We start from the raw sequence: 24,646 nt of genomic DNA on the forward strand, positions 1-24,646 counted from the left end.
TTTTCTCACGGACATTTCAAAAGAACTCAATGTATTCAATTGATTCGTCAATTGCCAAAGATGACTTTGTCTTTCCATTCTATACGTTTTTTTTAAATGGAAACAATTGTTAAAATATTTCATAATTAGTATGAACCAAGAAAGAGATCGTTATTCGCATTGTTATTTGCAGGGCTACTAGGATATTGATAACGTACGCATAAATGACCGATAGATGTGGCGTTCCTAAAAAGTCACTCACAGTTGGCAAGTAGTAGGTGACATTTTATTGCATTTTGTTTAGATATCGATGAATGCGCGAGCGAAGATGGGAATGACTGCTCGCCTTTCGCTGAGTGTAGTAACAGTATGGGCAGCTACCAGTGCGACTGCCTGTCTGGATATAATGACGTCAGCTCTTCAGTGGAACGATCAGGACGGACATGTGTCGGTGAGAATATCAGACACGTCAAATATTTACGTTTTTCTTGTGTACCCTTTCTCCTCTTGGTTGATGTTACAAAGGTCATGAATTCATATAGTGCACTTTTGAGCTGTTGCACACAAAAGGCAAACAAAAGGTCCAAATGAATGTCAATTAATACATACAAGAATATCTAATCACATTTGAAGCCATAAGCATTGCACGATGTTTTAGAATAGTAATATTTCAGCTTAATTTTTTTTTCTCATTATTTTGTATTACACAAACGTTCAAGATTTCACATTGGTGACCTTAATACAGTCATAATACATTGAAAGCTCACGGAACTCCCTGTCCCTTGCTCTTGTATTGCGTGACGTTGAGCAAGTTTGTTGCAGTAAATTACAATGTACAAGGAAAAATGCAGTGCGGCTCACGTGGCACAGGTGTGGAATATGTTTATTTTCAAAACGAGGCGCTGGAGTAATAATCATTATTGATGATGAAGAAGATAATCATGATAATATTGTCTCTGCGAATGAAGTCGCTTACGCGTATTGTGTGACAAGTATTGAATTACAAAAGAAATCAATTTGCCTTCCTTACCATCAATGAAATTTTCTTTCAAAGAGTAATCAACGTTTCTCGAGTTAAGAGAGTAAGGTTCATTCCACAGCCTTGGATAAAAGGGAAGTTTTGCGCTTCCTTGTTTTTCACTTTCATGTCTTCATGAGTAGTATATCAACTTTAATGACAGGTGCATTTCTCTTGCAAACGGCAAAAGCAATGAATAATCGTATCTTCTCACACTCCAGTGTTTAACACTGATGTAGGATAACATGTTAAGCAGTGTGAGATAAGAGCTGACGTGATGACTTGTTCAAAACCTTCCTCACAGATATGGACGAATGTTCATCTTCGCCGTGTCGTCACGGAGGGTTATGTCGTCACTTCCGGGAGAGGTACACGTGTGAATGTCCCCGAGGTTACATCGGACCAAACTGTGAGACAGGTGTGTCGGGTCTTTCACAAACTCCATGATCAAACTTGAAATTAGCCTGAACGGAGACAAACATTATGCCGTCAAACACAAATCGTCTCGCAAGGCTACTTGGGAAGCTATTGATTCTCTGTTTTATAACAACAACATGAAAGCAAACCTTGCGGAGTAAATACTTTCATATATGAATCGCATATCAATATTCATGTATCCATATCACAAGGTCAATGTATGTGACTGACAGTGATAACTACTTTATTGCAACCAATGTGAACTACAGTGATAAAACATCTTAGTAGAATTGAAGGAAGAATTTTTAACCTTGTTCGTGCTATGATAGCTTTAGCAGAAAGTGCCGGCCTCTGAACTCTGATGCAATATCTACATGATTATTGTTGTTGCTTTTTGTAGAGTTATGTGGAGGCTTGAGGGTTTAAACTCCCATTGAGAATTCTGCATCAGGAAAATAAAACCAGTACTCTTTCGCAACCTATGTCCGCTTTCTCTAGGCTTGACGTCTTGCGTTTCCAACGCCTCGCTCTGTTCGGCGTCTAGGCACGAGATGTGTGGGTACCTGTTCACGTGCGTGTGCCGGCCTGGCTATCTGTTGATTAATGGAACATGTCAAGGTAACAGCATTGATTTTCATGATAGGAAATGCAGAAATATAATGGTGCTAAAACAGACTGATCACCACAAACACGACTATTTCTTTATCGAGGTGATAACAAAATAATGGAATGAGCATCCCCTCTATATGAATAAAATTTCGTAGTTCTAGCCTCATTTTTAGTTTAGTTCCTCGAAATATTCAAATTCATTCTGTTTTCCCAGATAGATGCTGTGCAGTTATGTGCCTGCGTAATATTGATTGCACTTTTGTGCCTTAAATGTTTTGTTTACCATTGGGAGCAGTGATTTTTAAAAAAGTGTTCGAGATATCAGAGGTGATGCATATTATGTAAACGTTAGTTGTATCACCAAAAAAAAAAAAAAACCTACCCTATAAAATTTTTGCAACAAAGCCTAAAATATTCGGAGATATCACCATTTTTCTCACTAAACTATAAACGTAGACAGTTTAGTATGGAAACAATTTTATTATGTCTATTGTTCACATTTTGTATATTTCAATACTTAACATTGATTATGCTGATTAACTTTTACGCTGGTTGTTTCTATCCCTATATAACTAACTCCCATTTTAGAAGTATTTTGAAGCACTGAAGCTGGGATTTTGTTTCATCTGCAAATGGTAAATAATGCCTTTAATCTGACTAACTGTGGTATCTAAACCTAAACAGTCTCTCTCTCCCTCCCTCCCTCTCTCTCTCTCTCCAGAAATTACCACATACTCCGCATCTGCAAACTTCACGTCTATTCGTGGTACACCTATTGAGTATGAAGACGGATTAGCATATCCTATGGGTCTCCAGTTCGGACAATTTGCCCAGTTCTTACGAGGAGCGGTAAAATTTGTTAAAATCTTTAGATGTTTTTTTTTCTGAAAAATAATGCGCCCGATCTAAGGTGCATGTTAAAAAAACCCTCTGTTTTAGTATTCATGTGTGTGTGGGCGAATGTCTGTGCATTTTCGTTTGCTTGCTTGCCTATATTTTTTTTTCTTTCAGTAAATAAATAAGGATGGACATCTAACATCAGTCTGTTGCAATCGATGGACGTGCGCCCGTTTAAGGTAGATAATGTTGTTGTTGTTGTTGTATGGTGTGTTTCTGCTGTGAAGGCTCGCAACGATCAGGCATGATTTTGGAATTAGAAGATTATGACGAGAAATACTTTCCAATTCCAGCACCATTCCCAAAGATTCCATGCTACTTTTCGTCCTTGACACGTCGTACCTTTTTGTCGAGCCCACCGGAGGTGCGGGGAGACCAAGGGATCGCCTGCGGCGTCTGTCCGTCCGTCGTCCGTCCATAATGCTACAAAACCTTGAATAACTCTCTACTGAGGACTTTCAATCAAACTTGGAGGGAAGAGTGGTTATACAAACTTACACAATTTACAGAAAATGAAGGTCACCTCCAGATCAAAGGTTACAGGCAGGGGTCAATGAACTTCAGACCCAATGTTAAGTTTTTACGGCGAGTTTCGATTATGGCTCATAACTTTTGATCCCTATGTCCGTTTTTGACCAAACTTGGATGATAGATGTCCCTTGGGGAGTTGAAGGTCATCAAAAGGTCAAAGGTTTCAGACAGGGGTCAACAAACTTTTAGGGTCCAACATTAAGTTTTTACGGCACATTTCAATTATGGCACATAACTTTTGATCCCTATATCCGTTTATGGCCAAACTTGGCTGGTAAATGTCCCTTAGGGAGATGAAGTTCATCACAAGGTCAATGATCACCGACAGGGGTCAGCGAACTTTTAGGGCCCAACGTGCTTTTAGGGCCCAATGTTCAATTTCTATGGCGCGATTTGATTATGGCTCATAACTTTTGATCTATACACTGTTAGAACGCTGTTTAAAATTTCGTTGTTTAAAATATTGTTGTTTAAAATTCTAAACAATGTTGTTTGAATATAGAAAATTGGAGCTTGATTGCCTTAAACAGCGGTTGTTTAAAAACAATTCGGAATGATTGTCCAAACAATTAAACATCGTTGTTTAGAAATTGATGGGCAAAAGTCATGTGAGAGTCATGAACCAATCAGAGCGCCTGCATATTGTATCCTTCGTCGCAATCGATCGGTCGCCGCCGGGCGCCGCGGCCACCTACCGCGCGACTCACACACACACACGTACATCACACGTTTATGTACGTAGCATACAGCTCATACGCGGCTATTCATCATGATGGACGGCGGTGTCGAGGACTGCAATGCAGCTATATGGAGTCACGAACATTCTCAGCAAATGGGGTCTAGCTATAGAAGAACTTTGCCAGTCATTCCAAGGTATTTATTTATTTAACTGATAGTTACATCGCTTCATGCCCATCTGTAATTTGCATGATGTATGAAGCCATAGTCACGGCTCACGCTTTGGGTTCTTGGCCGGGCTGCGCTACGCCTCGCCTTTATGCATGTAACGTTAGATCTAAGAAACTGTTAATGTACGTTAAGTTAGGTCGTCTGTACCGGTACGTACATTATGTTTTTCAACCAACTCGTGCTTGTATAAACACTTGCATAATTCAATCCTTACATACATTTTCAAAACTTCACATAGAATACGAATTTCTTTTACAAAAACTAATCTCTAAATCAGCGTACGGAATATTCCCATTGTTGACACAGTACAGTAGCCTATTCGTTGTACAGTATTCCCGGTTCTAACTTCTAAGTTGTAACAGGCACCGTATCACATCATGCACAATTATATAGGCGCAGTGTCCGAGTTCGATGATGTAGAAATCTAACACAACTAACAAGTTAGTTAGGCATAGGGTCTAACGTGACGGTTAGGGCCTATCTAGCTAGGCAATGCTAGGGCCTAGTCAAGGGCTAGGGCCTATATTTTAGACTGCTAGTGCTAACTAAGACTAAGTTCAATTACACAATGACATGTCTCGATCATTTCCTATGAATCCTACCTCATAATTTAGAACTTATGGTCGGCTGTATGATAGCCCTACTACATCGACCACCCTCTTGTAATAGACCGACCGTGTATTAATTGGCGCACTGAACGCTTAGTACGCACTTCACTGCACGCAAAGCACATAAAAATGGATTGGCTTTGACTGTTGAGGATGGTGTGGGAAAACGCGAAAATTCACCGTTCATTAACAAAGTTAATGGTTTTAATCAAGGACAAAATTTCGAATGATTTTCACCGAATCGTAATGTAATGTCTATGGAAGTTTCTAAAAAGCTTCGTACAACACGGTGTTCAATACAACTCAGTTTGCGTGCATTGTCAATGCAAAAACAGCGGTCGATCACAATAAGGAGCGTTACCGCGGGGAGCTGAAACGAGGCCATGCAAGTTCGACGGCGATATTTTTGCACTGAAACTTCGAATCGAAGAGGGAACAAAGGCATTTGATAGCCTAGCTCTGGATTTTCTCAATCATGTAGGTCAAGTTTTTTGCATGAATTTTAGTAGTGTTAAATATTCTTATCAAGCAAATAAACATTAGGCGGTCGATGAGTAGTAGGTCCAGCCGTACAACCAAAATCTACTGTAAACATAACGAACCCCCTAAAATCCAATACTAAAGTGCAAGTTAAGTTCTGCTACTTTTGCTGGAGCAATTCATTCTTTACTGAGCATCATTGCCATCAATGATGCTCGATGAATTAAGGTCTACGTAAACTTTTAGTAGAAAAAAAGGCCTAGAACCCCTATAGAAAATGAAGATAAAGACAGAAAACAGATTGTGGTGTTTTTAACGCACAATATAGTCTATGCACCACACGTAAACTTAATGCCTGTAGTAATAATATACCACCTTAGTAGAGTTCTATTTGTTTCGTGTAGGTAGGTGGTTGGAACCAATTTTTGGCACTTTTGTCACTTTCAAATAAGTTTCTATGCAAAGATTAGGAGCTTTCTTCTCAGTCTGTCAAGATTTCCATGCCAAACGAAGCACATTGTGCAAATTCACACAAACTTGTGAGAAAAATGTAATAGAATGAACATTTTTGCAGAAGCTAATGATCATGCATAATTCACTCCATCATTTATGTTTTTGTTATTAACATGAGTATTATATTTTTTTCCATTTGGTTTATAGCATTCTGTCTGGGCCACCCTTAATATGATTACAAGTGCAATCTTGTTCCCTAATTTGTACAGATGAAGCAAGACTTCGGCCAGGAGATCATGGCTGAAGACAGGATGTTTGCAGCATGGCCATGTATGCTGACAAAGTACTCTACTATGGGGAATCAAGATGTCCATCGTAGCAAACGCTGCTTATTCGTCACACGGGTGACACCGATGGCCTTTCCCAAGGTACATTTTAAATAGTATTGCTCTGTGTAGAGATTCTAATCTACAGCCCCAGTACCACCCTTTCCTTTTTTGCATTTGAGTTGAGGTGAATTTATTAACATTATGAACAAAATACTTACAGTATGAACATGACTATAAAAAAAAAAAATTGTTAGACCGATAAATTCATTCAATGCTTGTTAATTAATTTCTAAGACTTTTGCAAAAACTTGCAAAAACTGAAGTGGATCTGTAATTTCAAAGCCAATATCAAAGAGATCATCCGGGCTCTTGATGACTCTGCTTTGTCCATCATTCAACTTGCATGTCATGTTCCCGTATTTGGTTTTGTTGCCGATTCGACATCATGAGCTTCCTTGGCATTTATCATGCACTGATCGAGTGACACATTGCATGCCTTTAGATCTTCATTGATGTACACACTTTTCATGTTCTCTTTTCCTTTCAGACTAGAATGCCCAGAATACAGTTTGTTTCTTTTGTTTGCAATAAAGTGGACTTTGATCTGCCTGCTCTTTCCTTCTTGCCTTTTCCCCAAGATGATGATAAGATCATGAAGATGAGATGTCCTCTTTCCAAATGTCTAAGCCAACTTCCTTGGCAACATTTGACTCGCCCTCAGTAAGCTCTTCCTCTGTCTCCTCAGCCCCCTCTGGCAGGTCAGTCAGGCAGAGATTGTCCCTCCTTAGCTCATGTTGGACCTCGTCCTGCTGGAACTGAATCCTCAAGAGATGACATGTGGATTCAGAACATCTTTAATTGTGCTCATACAAACTTCTTTCGCTCCTTGTATCACATGCGGTAGTGCAGCTTTAATGACTGTAACTACAGCTTGGACAATTATTTGGGGGAGGCTGTCTCCTGCCCCTCTCTCACATTGTAGCACCCCACGGCCCCACAGTTCATGTACACTGAAACTTCTGGACGGTTTGTCCTTGCCTCCTTCATCTACCATTCCCCTTTTCTTCTCCACTGCCTGATCAACTCACATGATAATCAAGCTTTTGTCATTATAAGATAACATTAACAGAGAAGTCTTTTATGAACTATTAAAGTTTTTGCATTCTTTTTCCTACTACTTGAAATAAAAATCACTGGACCTTGAACATCCCTTGCTCTTGCTAATCTAATTAAGATATATGCATATCAACTGATCTTGCCTTATGCACTGCCAGAATATGACATGAACCTCCTGCAAAAGCCCAAATGTCATTCATATTGCAATAGTCTTTGTTAAGCACTTAACAGTAGTGCAAGATTATTCTTATTAAGGCACTGGCTGTCAACACCATTCAACTTTCTTTCATTCAAGTTCATGGTAACTCTGATTGCTGCTTTGTAGAATAGCATGATGATTATTACAACATTATAATTCTAATGCTTGGCCTTACAAGTTTGGCTCTACTCATCCACAATTACTTGCCCGTCTTGGTAGTAAATGCCGTTGCCAGAATCAGTCCCTCATTCAAAATGTGTAGTATTTTCTACAATACCCTCCAAACAACTTTAAAACAGCCCCCCCCCCCCCCACAGTTAGTAATCCTGGTTGCAATCAAGTACAATATAAGTACATAAGCTAGCATCTGAATATGAGCTGATACTTGTCAGCATTTCTCTTTATCAGCCTTGATTGTGTTAATATTTTTAAAGGGTATATTTGTACTTATCATTCAAAATACTCCCCCTGTGTCATACATTTTGCTCCACAGAGGAAAAAGAGACGCTTGCATTCAGCATGCTGCCGCTAGTTTGCCGAGGCTGGACTGCGAGGGTGTGGGGCAAGTGCTCCTTTCAGGAGTCGTTGGAGTTATTCTACGACTTTCAACCTGTAAGTACCTAACTGTTCGGAGGCTAATCTTCTAAAACAAGTGATGTGTTGCCCTCTTATTAAAATAATGAGATGGACTTTGACATTGCAATACAAAATATAAAAATCATCAAGCTGTGGTCCATAGTTACAGAAATTCCCAGTTTATGCTGTTTCATTTGTTAGTTTAGTCCATGGATTCTACATATTTATGCAAATTTACTATGTTGCTAATGTATGCTGTGAATCACAATAATTTTTTTTTTAATGAAAAAAAAAAAAATCTTATATTACATAGTCAACATACATATTTACTTTATTTTGTGCCTGACTGCTCAATCACACACTTGTCCAATATCAATATGTCCTTTTCATTTTGATAAAAAGGGGAAAAAAATTCGCATGAAATGCAAAATTGGTCCCAAATGTCGCCAATAAGGAATATTCCATTTATCAATAAATATTGCACTTGACCTATGGTATCATTATATTCAGCAAGATGCTGGAAATATATCACATACCACTCATATACATCCAATGTGATACAGGGTGTCTCCCCCCCCCCCCCCCCATACCAAAAAGAACAAAGACCTCGCATACTCCTTAATGTTCCTACAATGTAAGTGGACAAAGTTGTTATACTACTAGTATTGGAAAGAGTAACTTACCCAAAATAATGAAATGCAATTCAGAAGTAGTTTTTGTTTGATAATACTTTTTGCCTGGGCTTGCCAGCAATAAAATTAATTGCCTTTCAGAAGTTCCCATAGGCCACACAGTTGAAAATTCATTCAGCCAGGTCATGGTTAGCCCTTGCAAGAATAGAAAATGTAATACATGGATGTTATATACTACATAAAATACCCAATTTAGGGTATATGTTTGCAAATGAAATGTTGCAGAATTTGGCCAGGCACTTTATTATGAACTCTACCTTGAACATTGGAGAGGTGTGGGAAATATATCTGTTCTGATGGACTTCATTATACCAATGCCTCAACCCAACACTTCTGCGTAGATTATTTCAAGATTTTATCGAGATGTATATAATGCATATTTCTTTTCCACTTCCATTTCATTTTACAGGAGGGCACAGACCTGGCTTTCTACATTGGACAAATTGACAGGAAGCAGAGACCACAGCCCTTCATCTTGCTGATGGGAGGATCCTGGAAGAAGCCACTGCAAACCTTTGTCATTTGGAAGTTTTTGCTACACGACGCGAAGACCGAGAATACGAGGAAGCGATCACCTGTGACAGTCCCCGTACTCTGACTCCCGTCCCCATATCTATGCAGTTTCGCTTTCCTGTACAGAACGGAGGCATGAGGACAAGATCGCTGAATGGTTGGCTGACTGGCTGGCTCACTCCTGCCCAGCATCGGGACCGAACGCTATTTTGGCCAATTACCGTACTCGTTTTCCCCCGGACGGGACGTTCCTCGGATTTGATCATGTGCAGAAGCAAATTTCGCACACGACATGCTTAACTCCAGGCCGCGTTGTGCTTGCGAAAACTCCCTATTGTAGAGAGACAGGGATTCTTGTTTCCAACTTTGACAAAGGCTGTGGACTGTGCATTCAAAGTGCATTATGTCCTAGATGTAGAGTACCAGGCTCAATGTTTTGCTGCCTGGCAGTTCTTGGAGACAGTTGTGTACAAAATGCCTGGTAAAGTGACGTCCAATTCTGTGAAAGAGATCAGGACATACCTGAACTCTTCAAATCAGGAAGATTAGATGCGTAGAATGAGATTTTCATGGTCATCAGAAGTTTAATTGACAAAGTTGACTTTTAGGTCATTCGTCAAAGCAAAGGTTTGGTATCTATATTTCATTTGTTTATAACTCAATAAGTAATGGATACATGTCACATGGAAAGATCAAAGGTCATGAGAAGATTGTTCTATTAGTGGGTAATGTTGGCCCTTGAAAACTTGTGATAAAGATGGGCTAGAAATGAATTAAAAAAGGTATTTTGCATAGTAGTCACTTAATGAAATATTGGGCAAGATCTTCACAGGTTTATACTGAAGCATGACAGTCAATTTTCAGAAATATAGCAATTGTGAAATTAAAACCTCATATCTGTTGAGCATAATGGAGGTGACACTCTGTACTGAATGTGGCCTTCATAAAATTCAAGATGAACTGTTTCGTAGAATGTATATTTCCATTATGAATTTATTTCATTGTATATAGAGTAATCTTCATTACTGCCATCTCTATCACAGGAGTGACAGAGATGATCTTTGCTGGACAGATGTGCTGTACAATGCACATCCCAGTTATGAAAAAAAAAAAAAACTGTATGTGTTGGTAGCAGGTATGACTTCTCAAATTACACCAGTAAACAGGAGTAAGTTTCATTATAATTACAATGTACTGTATATGTTATTTGGTCTGTTCAGATATGCTGAATATAGGTATGGAGTAGAATTTTCACAAGAGATAAAACTTATTTCTTAATGTGAATGGTTTCTCCATCTGCAGTATATTTACAGTCATCATTGTACTGTCAAGGAAATATAATCTAATAACCCCTGACTTACAATTGCAGATGTTCCCCAAAAGCATTGCAACTGAAATGATTCAAAATGTTGTTACATCAAATTGAACATTGCTAAAAATGATCTAGTTAATAGAGAAGCTGTGTAGTGCAATACCTTCAGTAATATTTTCTTAGTGGGGCAACAAAGTACAGTATTGGGACAGAAAAGCAAATCCTTAGAGGGCCATTCCCTTATGCTTCGCTTATGAGATTTCCAAGCGCATGTAATAGTGACAAACACTTCAAGAACAAAGTCAGTGGTTCTAAGAAAATCAGATAATTATTCCAGGAAATAAGACTCATTCAAGATTTATCTTGTCTTATCAGGGTATGATCACTATAAAACTGGATAATGTGTCTGTAAGGTGTGCATTGGACTGTAAAAGCATTCTGAAAAATTACATTCTCTGTGTACTGTTCATTCAGTTAGCCCTTTTGGACCCATCTGAGGGCAACTGATGGTTCCCATGCACCCACACAATATGAGAAATGAAGCAACAAAATATTCAATGTGGCACAGGTATAGATAAGCTCAAGCTGAACACATCCATGTTATGCATAATAATTAATTCTTTAATTATTTCATGTTTCAAATTCAATTTGCCATTGCAGTTTAGTTGAAATATTGTGAAATGTGATTTTTACGGCATTAAGCGCCCCATTTGTATGTAAGTGGTATCAAAATGTACATTTGACAATACACTAAGCTTTAGATGAGTCGAGGTCAATTCAGCTAGGAAATCACTTAACTCAAGCATAACAAAAGCTCGTGATTTTTCCTCTGCAGTCAAACTGCATATTTTTACTAAATCCGCGCAAGTCGACACGTTTGTCTCGGTTCTCGAGAACTTCGACTTATCAAAGGTTAACTGTATAAGAAGAATTGTTACTCTGTATATATTCTGAAAATGGATGAGACAATTCTTGATTGGCTCAATTTGTTATTTGTAATAAGTTTGCACATCGATGGACAGATTGACCGATTGAAGGTTTTCTAATGATACGCTGTCAGTGATGTAGACAGTGAAAATGTGCTGAAATATATAATTGGCCAAAAAAAATAAACATTTGTGTTATTGTGCTTATATACAAGTGAGTTGTACAGTAATATGTGATTACGAACTGTTTAAATTCTAAACATGAATATTTAATATTTGTTTTAAACAACCCAGTTGTATAAAATTACTTTTAAACAACCCGGTTGTATAAAATGACTTTTAAACAACAGTTGTTTAGAGTTTTAAACAACTTTTTTTAAACAACTCAGTTGTATAAAATTACATTTAAACAACAGTTGTTTAGACTTTTAAACAACTTTTTTTAAACAACCCAGTTGTATAAAATGACTTTTAAACAACAGTTGTTTAAATTTTTAAACAACTTTTTTAAACAACCCCAGTTGTTTAAATTTCTTTTAAACAACAGTTGTTTAGAATTTTTAAACAACAAAGGGTTAAAACTTTAAACAACTACGTGTTGTTTAATTTTTAAACAACAGTTGAGCGATTCACCGGTTAACTTGTGGTTGTTTAAAATTTTAAACAACCTTGTTGATTTTTTTCTAACAGTGTATGTCCGTTTGTGACCAAACTTGGCTGGTAAATCTCCCGTGGGGAGTTGAAGGTCACCACAAGATCAAACTTTATAGATGGGGTCAATGAACTTCCAGGATTTAGAAAAACTTCGATTTCTTCTATGCGAATGGACGAGACACATTTTGGCACTTGTCTTGTCGTTGTTTGTGTGCTTGGTGTTTTTTTTTTATGGCATCGACGAAATAAATGCAATGATGTCGGTGTTACTAATTCTTTTTCATTTAATCATGCAGCTGCTTACATCTTTACCTAAGACGATTTTGGACGTCAAGTTTACATCTTTCATGAGGGGTAGTGTCATCGGTAACTTCAATTTAATCGTCCCCACGGGCACCCCGATAGCTGCAGTCGAAGCTTCGGTGAGATCAAGTCTTGCTTCGGGCCAAATCGCTTCTGGTGAAACTATCATTGGAATTGATACAAGCGGCATTCTAATTTCTGGTAATGTAACTGATATATCAATTAGCTTTTTACATCTGAGGATCAGTGGTAAATGCAATTTTTGATGATTATCATTTGAAATCCAGCCTTTATTTCAGTTAGTTATGTATAAGTCAAAAATTGCTTATCCATTCATCTGCCAAAAAAAAAAACACATTGTATTAATGTAATGATATCAATCCGCACATATATACACATACAAGCACACAATATTGACAAGCAACAACACCAGTTATGCCTTGATTTCATTTAACCTGTCTCCGCACATACATTCTATTATTCTTCAAATGATTTGCCCAATCCCGGCAGCTACAACTGGCAAGGTTTTATCATTTTGCGGTCGCATGTTTTTAAGATTTGAATGGCGGTGTTCATAATCGGCCTGATTTTTAAGACGTCCAATAGTAATTATCAATTGAAGAACATTTTATTGATTTGGTTTGTGTAAACTGCGATAAAGTGCTCTTTTTGGTACAGTATCATAACCATTCATTTGATCATGAAACAATGTTGTAGCAGTACAAATACAGTACTGAGTATAACATTGTGACCAAAATCAAACGAAAGTGCTACACTGTAAGTCATCGTAGTATAGATGCATTACATGACCTGTGTGAATAACTTCTTGCTTATTTTTGCGGATCAACTGACCTGTGGCATTTAACCAAATCTGAAGTAATGTAATCATTTTTGTATCCATCAAATTTCCTAATGTCCCAGATTTTGACGAATGTTCGGACAGTAGCTTGAACGACTGTTCACCAAATGCACTGTGCACGAACGTAGAGGGCTCTTTCAATTGCACTTGTCTTGACGGTTACAGTGATGCAGCTAGCTCTGGCAGCGAGCGAGGACGTACGTGCCAACAAGGTGTGTGTTGGAGCATATACGGACGTGTTAGTGAGCTTGGTGCTTTTTTTTTCCCATTTTCATTTTCGTTTCTATTGTTTACCTTTTGACATGTTACGCACGTTGAGTACTGCGTACAGCAATTGGCAGACACAACTTTGACTTTTAAGAAAAGAGAAGTACCTATTCGTCGTATCCTGCAAGACCAATATTATTTATTTATGACAATCTTCTCGAACAATGAGAGATCGGTTAGATTTAAATTGTTATTTAACTTCGGCAGTGCAAGCGTTGAAAACCCTATATTTTCATTCGTGGCATTGTATGATAATTTGCAAACGTATTATTTGCATTATGTTCAGAGTATATAACATTTAATATAGATAGATAATGACTGCATTATGATCTCCACTTTCAGACACGGTTTCTGATTCCTCAGAGACCGTAATCATCCTCGGTGGCATTCTGGGTATCTTCGTTATCTCCGTCATCATCGTCCTTCTTGTCACAGCGGGCTATGCAAAATGGCGACGAAACCAGAACGTTGAACGCAAACCCGCGCCATTCTACCTCAATGGGGCAATCGGTAACAGTCGCTATGGTTATCCATACTATTATGAAGATGATTTCCCGGGCATCGAAAACACAGGCTTTCAGTACACGCCGAGACCATACGATAATGACAAGGCCTACGGGGTGGATCCTGCCTACCCGACAAGATACACCTTGTGGCGAGATGTGCATATCGGCACTGGGTCTAGACAAGTTGCCCAGGGAGAAGGCGGCAACCTGCGTCTTGAGGATAACCAGAGGGGCCAGTGGTACCTCCGAGAAGATGAGAGATTGGGATCCAATTTACCACTATATGTGAGTTTGAATAGCGATAAAGTCATTCACTCTCTGTGATAGTGACTCACATATGTCATCACAGTCTGGTGATACAAAACTCAAAATAAAAGCGACAAGGTGTTGTTTTCAAGAAAGACTACCACACATGAAAACCACGGGAAAAATTGATGCGTTGTATCATTATAGGCCTGAAAGGAAGACAGCAATTTATCTTATGTCCATGTCTTACAATTTGAGGGGAAACTGCTGCGTTATCAAAAACAAAAGTGGGGGTTTTGTTTCATTGCAAAAATGTCGCAACTGTTGAATTTAGCCCTTAAAAACATCACGCAACTGCTGGGGAATAACTTGATTCGAACGATTATGAAATTGTTTTTTTATTAAAGGGATTCTGTAAAGGTATGTATATTTATCATTTATGTTCATAATTCAAACCAAAAACTTAATAAGGGAAGAAATTATCTTTCCGTCTGATTTGTTTATGTGAATATCAACGATTACTCACCGTTCCATGACAAAGATTACCTTTAGCGTATCATACGACAGTATTATACATTAAGTACATCATGGACATGTTGCGTTACTGTCCAGACTTTGATGCGCACGCACATCACTTTCCTCACCTCTTCCTTTACAATGCAGCTCCCGCGGTACAGGCAACAATACGCCCAACAACTGGCGCCAAACAGCCGAGCGTTTCGCGCCCATCAGCTCCCACAGTACTCAGGGGCTATCCCCACATCCACCGCTTGGGATTATGGGAGGAGGGATGACGTCATCGATGGAGGATTATTCTAGTATATTTTGTCGGCTTTATCATATTGTGACGTGTTCATTATCATGACAGTCACGTGACAGTGAAGATTTTAACAATGACCGGACACCGGTATGGATGACAACTGACGCCAACCCATTTGCAGTCGCAATGTCTTTGGGTCTTGTGGCAAAAGTGTATAACTGTTAATGTGCAGTGGATCTACGCTCAGCGGGTCTCTACCGACTGACGACGTATTGTTTTCACTTCATGGATATAAGAAATCTTAGGGTGTAAATCGTACATGTTTTGAATATATTTGAATTACTTTGATTTTCAAATTATTTGAATGGAATGAAATGGTTTCGGAGAAAAAAATACTAAAGTGCAATCCCACACCATGCTCTAGTTTAAGTTGGCACTAACAACGTGACTAATGACGGGCATAAACCAGAAGAGCTGAAAAATAAAAGTCTCAGTGTAATCTAGCCTTAAATGAAGATAAATGAGATGTCAATGTTTCCCACCTTTTCAAGGCACAGGGACACCCGGGAAATCACATAGGCCTACACAATTTTAAAGGGGAAATAAACCGAAACATAATCATATACCTACTATGACCCGTTGAATGCAGCAATGTAGGTATAGCACATCAATGAAGTAGTTTGAGTGAAATTCGTCAATCCGTTCAAAAGCTTTGACTGTTTGAGGTTTGGTGTAGCCATCGTTGGACGACAAGAGTAGGGTCTCTACTAAATTATAAATTTTCTGACGTCACGTATGGGCGACGATAAAAGAACATATAAAGTGAAATGCACAAGATGTCATTGTTTATGATAAAACACATTCCCTCGACTTGTTTTTGGCATATTTCAAGTAAAATATCATTTCCCTTGCATTCTGTCAAACAATTCAAATATGATGTGGAATCGCACATTAAGATTCTAACTGTTAAAAGTGTAATCAGTAGATTAAACTGACACTCATTTTTAAGACAAAAAAAAACATGCTCAGGTTATTTGTCTTCAAGCCCATCATTGGTTTTGCTTATGCAATGGGACAGCTTTTCTAAAAGCATATTATTTTTTTTTTCTTGTATACCGCAAGTAGTATACCGCAAGTAGATCTAGAAATCACTATACGTCATGACAAAATTCGTGCACTAAATAAACACACACAATTGGGCAAGTGGGACTAACAATTACTCCCGCATACATGGTTCAGTTGCGAAAAGTACGTCATACATTTTATTTTTTTTTTCAAATGATAGAATTTATTGATTTCTCGAAGCAACATAATTTTACAGAGGATAAATGTATTACAAAGTTATTACTTCAACACAAAAACATTTCTTTGATACAAACAATTTAAACACATATCTGGGATTTTATACTTTTTTTTCAAATATTTAAATATCTTCTTACTAAAAAACATACTATAAAGGGTCGTACATGCGAGAATGCGAAAATAGGATAAAATAACTTTTGGCAGTCCGAAAGCCCGCCCAGGCCCGCCCGACATGGCGACGACGAGTGCACATTGAATAACTTCCACATGACCATTGCAATTGACTACACACAGCCCCGCCGCCGTACACAAGTGTAACACTTGAGCTCAGCGACAGGGCCGCGCACAGCCACATTGCAATGTACAGCTAATAAAAGGAAATTCGTAAATACTAATAGGCCCCATGGACAGAAAATCTAGAAATTAGCAAACAACATTCACCCGCCGTCCCCACGCTCAGGCAGGCCCCCAGCGGACTTCCGGCAAGCCATTGGAACGCCAAGGATGCACACTGCCCGAAAGTATGTACAGTGTATACATTTACATTACACACGCCACACCCAGGTAGGCTCCTAGAAAGCCACCGGGTTGCCACGAACATACCCTGCCCGAAAGCATGCATAAATAAACAGTAATGAACATAAAACGTCTTACATTTTATGAGTGTGAGATACTGGGTTTTTATCTTATGTGATTGTGTACCTATATTTTACGCCCTCCGGCAACACCATATCACTCCGTTTCTACTATTAGGTGACTGGGATATATTAACAGTTGTTTGCCATTTATTTTTTTTTTTAAGATTTATTCATACACCCCGTAGGCAAATATTATGTGTTTTAGCATTGTTGACTGTGTCACAATTGTTAATTATGTATTTTGTAATGTTTTCATGAAATAAATCGATTTCTTTTTAAACAAGACCAACCACGTTTATGTAATCTGAGAACGTTTCTTACTCACGCCTTGTTCCTTCATGATGTTTCAAGATTCAGAGCTACTTCTTGTAAAGTGAAGCATGTGAGAAGTCAAGACAAATCCGTCAAGGTATCTTTTGAAGAAGTTGACAATATCACATGAGGTTCATGGAAATTTCGACAGCAGCGAGGCTCACCTCGTGGAATACAGGATGCATGGCTATTACAGGTCAGTTATACATTGCGCCTATAACATGTATAAGCTGTAAAGTTTAAAGGGACTGTACAGAACTGGTTGATGTGGGGATTCATATTTTGAATATTCTTAAGTGAGATAATGAGAAACCTTTTACGAAATATGAAAGAGCATGTAATTTTAAGAAGTATTCAATGTTTATTTGATGAAAATTGGTTTTCAAATGACTGAGATATCCAAAAAAAGTGATAATAATAAAAGGCAACATGCCACAACTTTTTTAGGATCTCTTTGTTTCACCTTGTTTTTGGATATCTCAGCCATTTCAAAACCGATTTTCATCAAATAATATTTTGATACCCCTTAGAATTGCATGCTCTTTGGCATCTCATAGAGTGGTTTTTTTAATATCTCGCAAAACATTAAAAGCTAAATCCTCACCTTTACCAGAACTGTACACACCCTTTAACTGGAGGTCAACACACTTCTTTTCAGCGAGGGTACCTCCATAATACCAATTGTAATTGAAAGGGTATTTTATTGAATAATGTCCATTGCAGCCCGCAGGCTGGATTGCAGACATTTTACAGAAATAAGCACGATTACTATAAAATATGTACACAATTATATAAAAACATAGAATGAAAAAAAATATCAAACATATTTGTTAAACAATATTAACATTTAAAGCGAAACAAACATATTATACATGTGAAATTTCTAACATCACTATTCTCATTACCATAGATATTCACGATTACTTTAAAAATACCTGTAAATTCAACTTCTTTCTCATTTTCCTCTGTTTTCCTTTTTCTCTTCTTTTTGTGTTCATCTTATTCTTCATTTTCTCTCTTCTTTTTTAACTTTACATTATCCAACTTTCACTTTTTTACTTCAACCTCATTTTGTTCACTAACAACATCCAAAATTAATTATCATTATCATAACCATACATTTAATATCATTACAGTAAAATCCCCGTTTACAGTATTACCATAACAACAATCAATATCACGTTCATCCCCCTTCAAAAAAAATCCTTATATATTATCATTGTTACTTAAAACATTGAGTTCATATCAAAACAATTGTTCAAACATAAAGAAGAAAAAAAATCGTGTATCACAGATCACATAACACAGAACATTAGAAGGCGGGTATTGCACTATTGTGTATGGCACTATTGCACTGGCTGAGTCAGAAAAGTTTGCCTGAGACTTAAAAAAATGGGACATGGCATATGAGGAAAAAAAAGAAAATTGGAGGTAAAATCAGTAATGAACATAAAACATATTCTGTGCTTATATTGTATATACTGGTTACTTGCACTTGTTCATGCAGAGGGTGTTATAAACATTTCCCAAGTACTATATGTGACCCTGCACCTCAAAACAAACAAAAAGTCGCCAGATATGAATTTTTAGATAAGACCATATTCTGAAAGAGCAGACTTTAAGCTTTAAAATGATGTATAACTCAAATCAAATGGACTCTCCTAACCTATCTAAATATTGGAAAGAAAGCACAAACTCAGGAAAAGTGTGAGCTGAGAAAAGAGGCTCTGAAGTACAGTGTCTATTCAAGCGCTTAATCTTTACCAAACCGTGCTGGCTGTGCGATGAATGGGACAAAAACAGGAAGTAAACCACCAGAGTAACAACAATGAAGGGATTATCAGATTAAACTGAAATTAAGCATGCCTCATTAACACATTCTGTCCATAATTAATGCCAACTTTCAAAGCAGTAGCACAATCTTTTCAAAAGTTATTAGAGTTGAAAGTGAAGAGCGTGGACAAGGTTTTTTTAGAAATGAAGAAGGGATTCTAAAGATACACCTAATCACTCTATTCTACCAAAAATGTTCGAGATAAACTGCTAAAAAAACACACTTTCCTTCACGTTTTATGATACCAAATTTTAGCATAATGTAAAAGCAGACCCGCTCTTTCAGAAGATATGAAAAGTCAAGTTCGGCTAGTTTGACCCATTTCACTTATTTTCAGTCCTCACGCAAAATCGGTGTGTGCGACTTTATGTTCGTTTTGAGGTGCACGGTCACATATGAGAACAATAGATATTGCATTCTGTCATTCACCAGAAAAAGAAAATCTTAATCACTTAAAACATTACATTTATATCAATAGACTTGTTAAAACATTAAGCAGGAAAAAAAAACCCATGGGACTTCACATATCACATGACTCAAATCATTAAAAAAGCGTGCATTTCAATCAGACCAAAAAAAAAAAAAAAAAGATCAATGCTGTTAAAAAAAAACGGCAGGTAAGAGAGAAAGAACATCCAAACAAACAAACAAACAAACCATATGTTTGGAGATCAGAAATTAACATAAAAAAAAATACATATTCTTTTCTTGAGGTTTGAATTTCTGTCCCTTCCAATTGTTGGTGCAAGTGGTTCTACAAACACTTCTATCACATTAAACTCGGTTACATTAACACTTTATACACACACTCTATCATATACAGTATCTACACATGTATTTAAAGAAGATCCTAATATACAATGTGTTGTTAAAAGATACCCCATAGACAAGCACAGGCACACACACCCCCACCAGGGAGGTGAGACAAAACCTCCCTGCCCCCACACACCCCCACACACCTACTCACACACACACACGCACGCACACGCGCGCGCGCGCGCACACACACACACAACATAACCATTCATTTAAAGGGGAATACTAAAGAAATAAAATCATATATGAAGTCAAAGAGTAGAACACATAGAACAATTTGTCGTTAACATCGTTTAAAATGGCCTTTTTGAAGTGGAGTTAGATGATATTGAAAATTTACACCTGTCACCCCCCTGAAATCTAGGTCACAGCGTAAATTTCGAGGCTTTGCTGATGACGTCATGGGATGAAATGAATCGCGCAAGGTCTCGTCGAGCGCCGCAGGCCCCCGCGCGCATAATACATGCATTGTATCATACAAGTTGTTGTAGGGTGGCACATCCTATTACCGGATGCTTTTCTTTGTGGCTTTGAATTCCGTACTCATAGAATGAAATTTCGGCTAAAAATAATACCACTTATTCACAGACTCATGGAAATTACGAATTCAGCCAACTTATGTCAATTCTTCGTTCCAGTTTTTAGAAAATATGCTTCAAACATACCCCTCTAAAAATAGTGGTTTTATGCGCGGTGCAAAATCGCATTGTATTACCGGACGCGATTTTCGTAATCGAATAATCGAGGTCTTTCGCACCTAATCCTTGCACCAGAATCACAATTCATCCCACAAATCGCCGTACACATTCTCACCGAGCGGCTGACCAAAAAAAAAAAAAAAAGAAAAGAAAAAAAAATCGGCAAATGAGGCTCAAATTTCGTATTTTACAGTAAAATGTCTGTCTTGACCATTTCGAACAGTTCACGCAATAAAACCTTATGAGAAATCGACAACTGGTTAGAGTATACGTGCTTTGTCTATGGGAGCTGCACGCGCGGGCGATGAGTTGCGTGCCCCTCGGCGCACAACTATTCCGCATCGTTCGCGTTTGAGGACGATAGCTACAAATTTCCGATCTTGATCAGTGAACTTTTGGTTCTAATAGAATCTTCAGCATTTTTCCTGTATGTTAGTTGGATTTCATAGAATTTCAGTCGCGAAATGTGATTCAAACATGCATAAATATTAACTATGACGAGGTGCGGGTCACTCAGCTATAAATTTGAGGTAAAACGTGAATTTTTTCGTGTTTTTACATTTTTATGTGGCGTTTTTTGCGATTTCGTTCCACACAAAGTTCTGTGAGGCTAATCTACGAAGTCTCGCGCGTACAGAATGTCATTAGTACGCAAAAATGTGCGTGTCCGGTATTACCATGCGTCCGGTAATACCATGCTTGCCCCTACATAGTATTTGCATACAAAGTTTGGGAAGTTTGTTTTTCGATAATGCACGACATCGTACGTTAAGGCCATGCAGTGATGATCAGGATGATTTCTTGGTGGAATTTGAATGGGGGAGCAATGATGAACTGAGTGATACAGTATACACTAGTGATGATAACGATGATGAAACTAGTGGTGAAGTTGGAGAGATAGATGTTGCTGACGAGCCGCACGGCGGGGCGCAGGAGGGAGACGCTACGGGCGAGCTAGTGGGGGAAGCCCAGGGCGGTCCGGTTGAAGCGGACAGACTTAGGGGAGATTGGCAGTACGACTGTACGAGCCCTTGCCACACGGCAGGCCAGGGGACAATGTCGGTGACGCAGGACCAATGCCAGGTAGACTTCAAAATTTAGATGGGTAAGAGTTTTTTTTTTTTTTTTTTTTTTTTAATTCTGAACTGAAAATGAACCGAGCTTAGTGCTGACGTGATCTCGTACTTCAGAGCAGCAGTAGGCCTAATTGAACACAGCCCAGTCGCTGTAAGTAGCGGAGCGTCTGGTAGGGCTACGTATTTATCTTATCACATCACACTCACCCCTAACTATACACAGCCCAGTCGCTGTACGTGGGCACGTCGCGACAGGTATTTGCACAGCGTACTTACAGCGTCTGGTCGGGCTAACTCACTCCGTACCCCGTTCACAGCTCATCAGCATTTTGTCTAGCTAGAGCTAACGTTAGGTACCCTCACAAATTCACTGAACGATCCATTCATTGCTTCACCGAGTCCATCAAAGTTTTATCACTATCGATGAAAATCGCAGTGCTCTGTATCGTTTATTTTATCACCAGATAGGCCGGCCGGCCTAGCCAAGACTTCGACTAGCCGATGCTCGCGCATTCATTGCGTGGTATCTAGTATTAGCGATCCACGTACGCCGGATGTTTCGCGAGTTTTTTGTTTTTTTTTTTTTTTTTTAAATTACAATGTGTTTTTGCCAATTTCACGAACCTGGTGCTTTTTGCGAATTTAAAAAACACTAGAAAAACTCTCTTTCCGTATATATATATATCCCCCTTCCGTAGTGTGCTCCACAACCACGAATTTAAGCACTCGCGAAATTATTGGCAAGTCCCGATTCGCGAAAAATAGACTCGCTAAATACATGTACACTGTATATGGCGTACACAACTGTAGTACAGTGACTACCGAGGAACTGCTGATATAATACATTGTACGTACCAAAGAGGTACGCGGAGGCTACTGCACTGCGACATACGCGGCCGGTGATGGGCGCATGCATGTGACTGATCGACTACGAAGCACCATCGTACAGGCACTATAGGCCTTACAACTTCTGTATTCGTGGCCTAAATGACACGTAACAGACTCTATTTAAACGAGGAAATCTGTGATTTCACAGGAGACTTGAAGTAGAAAACAAATTTATTTCATTTTTTGTGACATTCTGATAAAAAATGTCTTGGGATTTCGGGGTATGAGCCTCGACATCACGCTCTCATCGAGAGCATACATAGGTAAGCTTAGGCTGTTGCGTGATACTTCCGGGTTTGTCCTTCATCACATGACGTCATGGACACGCCCCCAAAAATAACCACGGATCTTCCGATTGAGCATGATTCAGGATACAATTTTTCTAAGCAGCCGTTCTCCAAAACGCAATTTTCTAAATGGATGAATTAAAGGCCGCTGTGTTTAACATGCTCTATGCTTGAAATGGGGAATAATCCGACAGAATATGTGTTTCCTTTAGTATTCTGCTTTAACAAACGAATTAAATGAGGAATAGCACTGGTCTTATGTCTTTCAGTTCTGTACCGGACGGTGGCGAATTTCTGTTTACTTCTTGTATTGTGTGAGTGGTTACGGGGTGGGGGAAGCAGGTGGTGCAACTTGGAGGATGGATCCAGAAGGGTCCTCGCGAAGGACACACAGAGGTCTCGCCGCCTGTCACTGAGGGTGGGGAGGTGCAGAGTGTCCCTAACGTCTGAATAGCTGGAATAGCTTCGACCAATGATGATTCTGCAGGCTCGCTTTTGTATGCGCTCAATTAAGTCAACCTGTTTCTTGGTGGAGAGCCGCGGCCCTAACAGTGGCCAGATAGACTGTTAGGAGGTCAGCTGGGGGGGGGGGGGGGGGGGGGGGAGGCCATGGAACTTAAGTCTGCGCAGAATGAAGAGTCGACTGTTGCCCTTGCAGACCATGCTGCTGACCTGGGTGTCCCAATCATCAAACAACAACATATCCTCTCGGGCTGGTACAACTGGGCATTTTGTGTTGGTAAACAATGCAGCTCAGGTGCTAAGCGAAGTTACGCCACGAACCGGAGCTCCAATCAAATCTCTCCTCACACACACTGATCTCTACGCAGAAATTTACACAGGACTCAATGTCATACTTCTCCGAGGATAATGAACAAGTGACACCCTTTGCAAATACTAGTAACTTCATTAGAAGAGCATGTGCACTGCACCTTTCCCGTGTATTCCTTTCACGTGAGATACAGTTACGAATGCAATTGCATTACAATAAATTTTGGAGAAACTTCGATGATGTAATATAAGACCCGATCCTGTATCATGACTGGTTTAAAAAAAAATAATGCCCAAAAATGAATTCGAATGAACGAGAAGCAAATACGTGATAGCGTGACTATAAAACTGAATGAACGATTACCGAAATGGTGTTTGTCTTACGAATTCCAATTGGAAAAAAAAAAAACGTTCTTTAGAATGAAGGGTAATTAATGCTTCACAATGATTTTGAATGAAGAGATCATAAAATTGAAAAACCGAACATGTCATCTACGCGAAATTTTGCTAAATTGAATACAGCAATAAGGAACTGGACTGACAAAAGTGCGAGATTAATTATAGTCGGGAGAAGGTACAGCGTTGATCTTGCATGAATCTAGTGACTTCGAATAGGTGTTGTATAAAGGTTTAGTGATAGCTGTGTGCTCATCATGCTACGTAGGTCTGCTGAGAGCTTAGGAACGCCCGTACATCAACCAGCTGGAATGGAACCTACCAACGCCCACTCCCACTATCATAACGTCATTGGTGGGACGAGCGGCACACATCGCTCTCATGCAAGCGTCTGGGAAAATGGTTACCCTAACAATTCACAACGAGGAAATGGTTTGTTGGTTATTACGGACGCAAACTGCAAGAACGC

At 38.9% G+C, this 24,646-nt stretch overlaps 1 protein-coding gene and 1 long non-coding RNA gene across 2 annotated transcripts in view; one reads left to right on the plus strand and one right to left on the minus strand.

The window, feature by feature from the left end:
* LOC139732960 (uncharacterized) overlaps nucleotides 1-24,646 on the minus strand; it is a 480,027-nt gene that overhangs the window by 101,616 nt on the left and 353,765 nt on the right. The gene's annotated exons all lie outside the window — the stretch shown is intronic.
* On the plus strand, nucleotides 6,207-9,460 carry LOC139732967 (uncharacterized). Its single transcript, XR_011711056.1, has 3 exons — nucleotides 6,207-6,329; nucleotides 8,039-8,157; nucleotides 9,223-9,460. It is a non-coding gene; the product is annotated as an uncharacterized lncRNA (long non-coding RNA).

The sequence above is a fragment of the Diadema antillarum genome, unplaced genomic scaffold, assembly GCF_040938485.1.
Source record: "Diadema antillarum isolate AM-2024a unplaced genomic scaffold, OU_Dant_1.0 seq00000457_RagTag, whole genome shotgun sequence".
NCBI classification, from domain to species: domain Eukaryota; kingdom Metazoa; phylum Echinodermata; class Echinoidea; order Diadematoida; family Diadematidae; genus Diadema; species Diadema antillarum.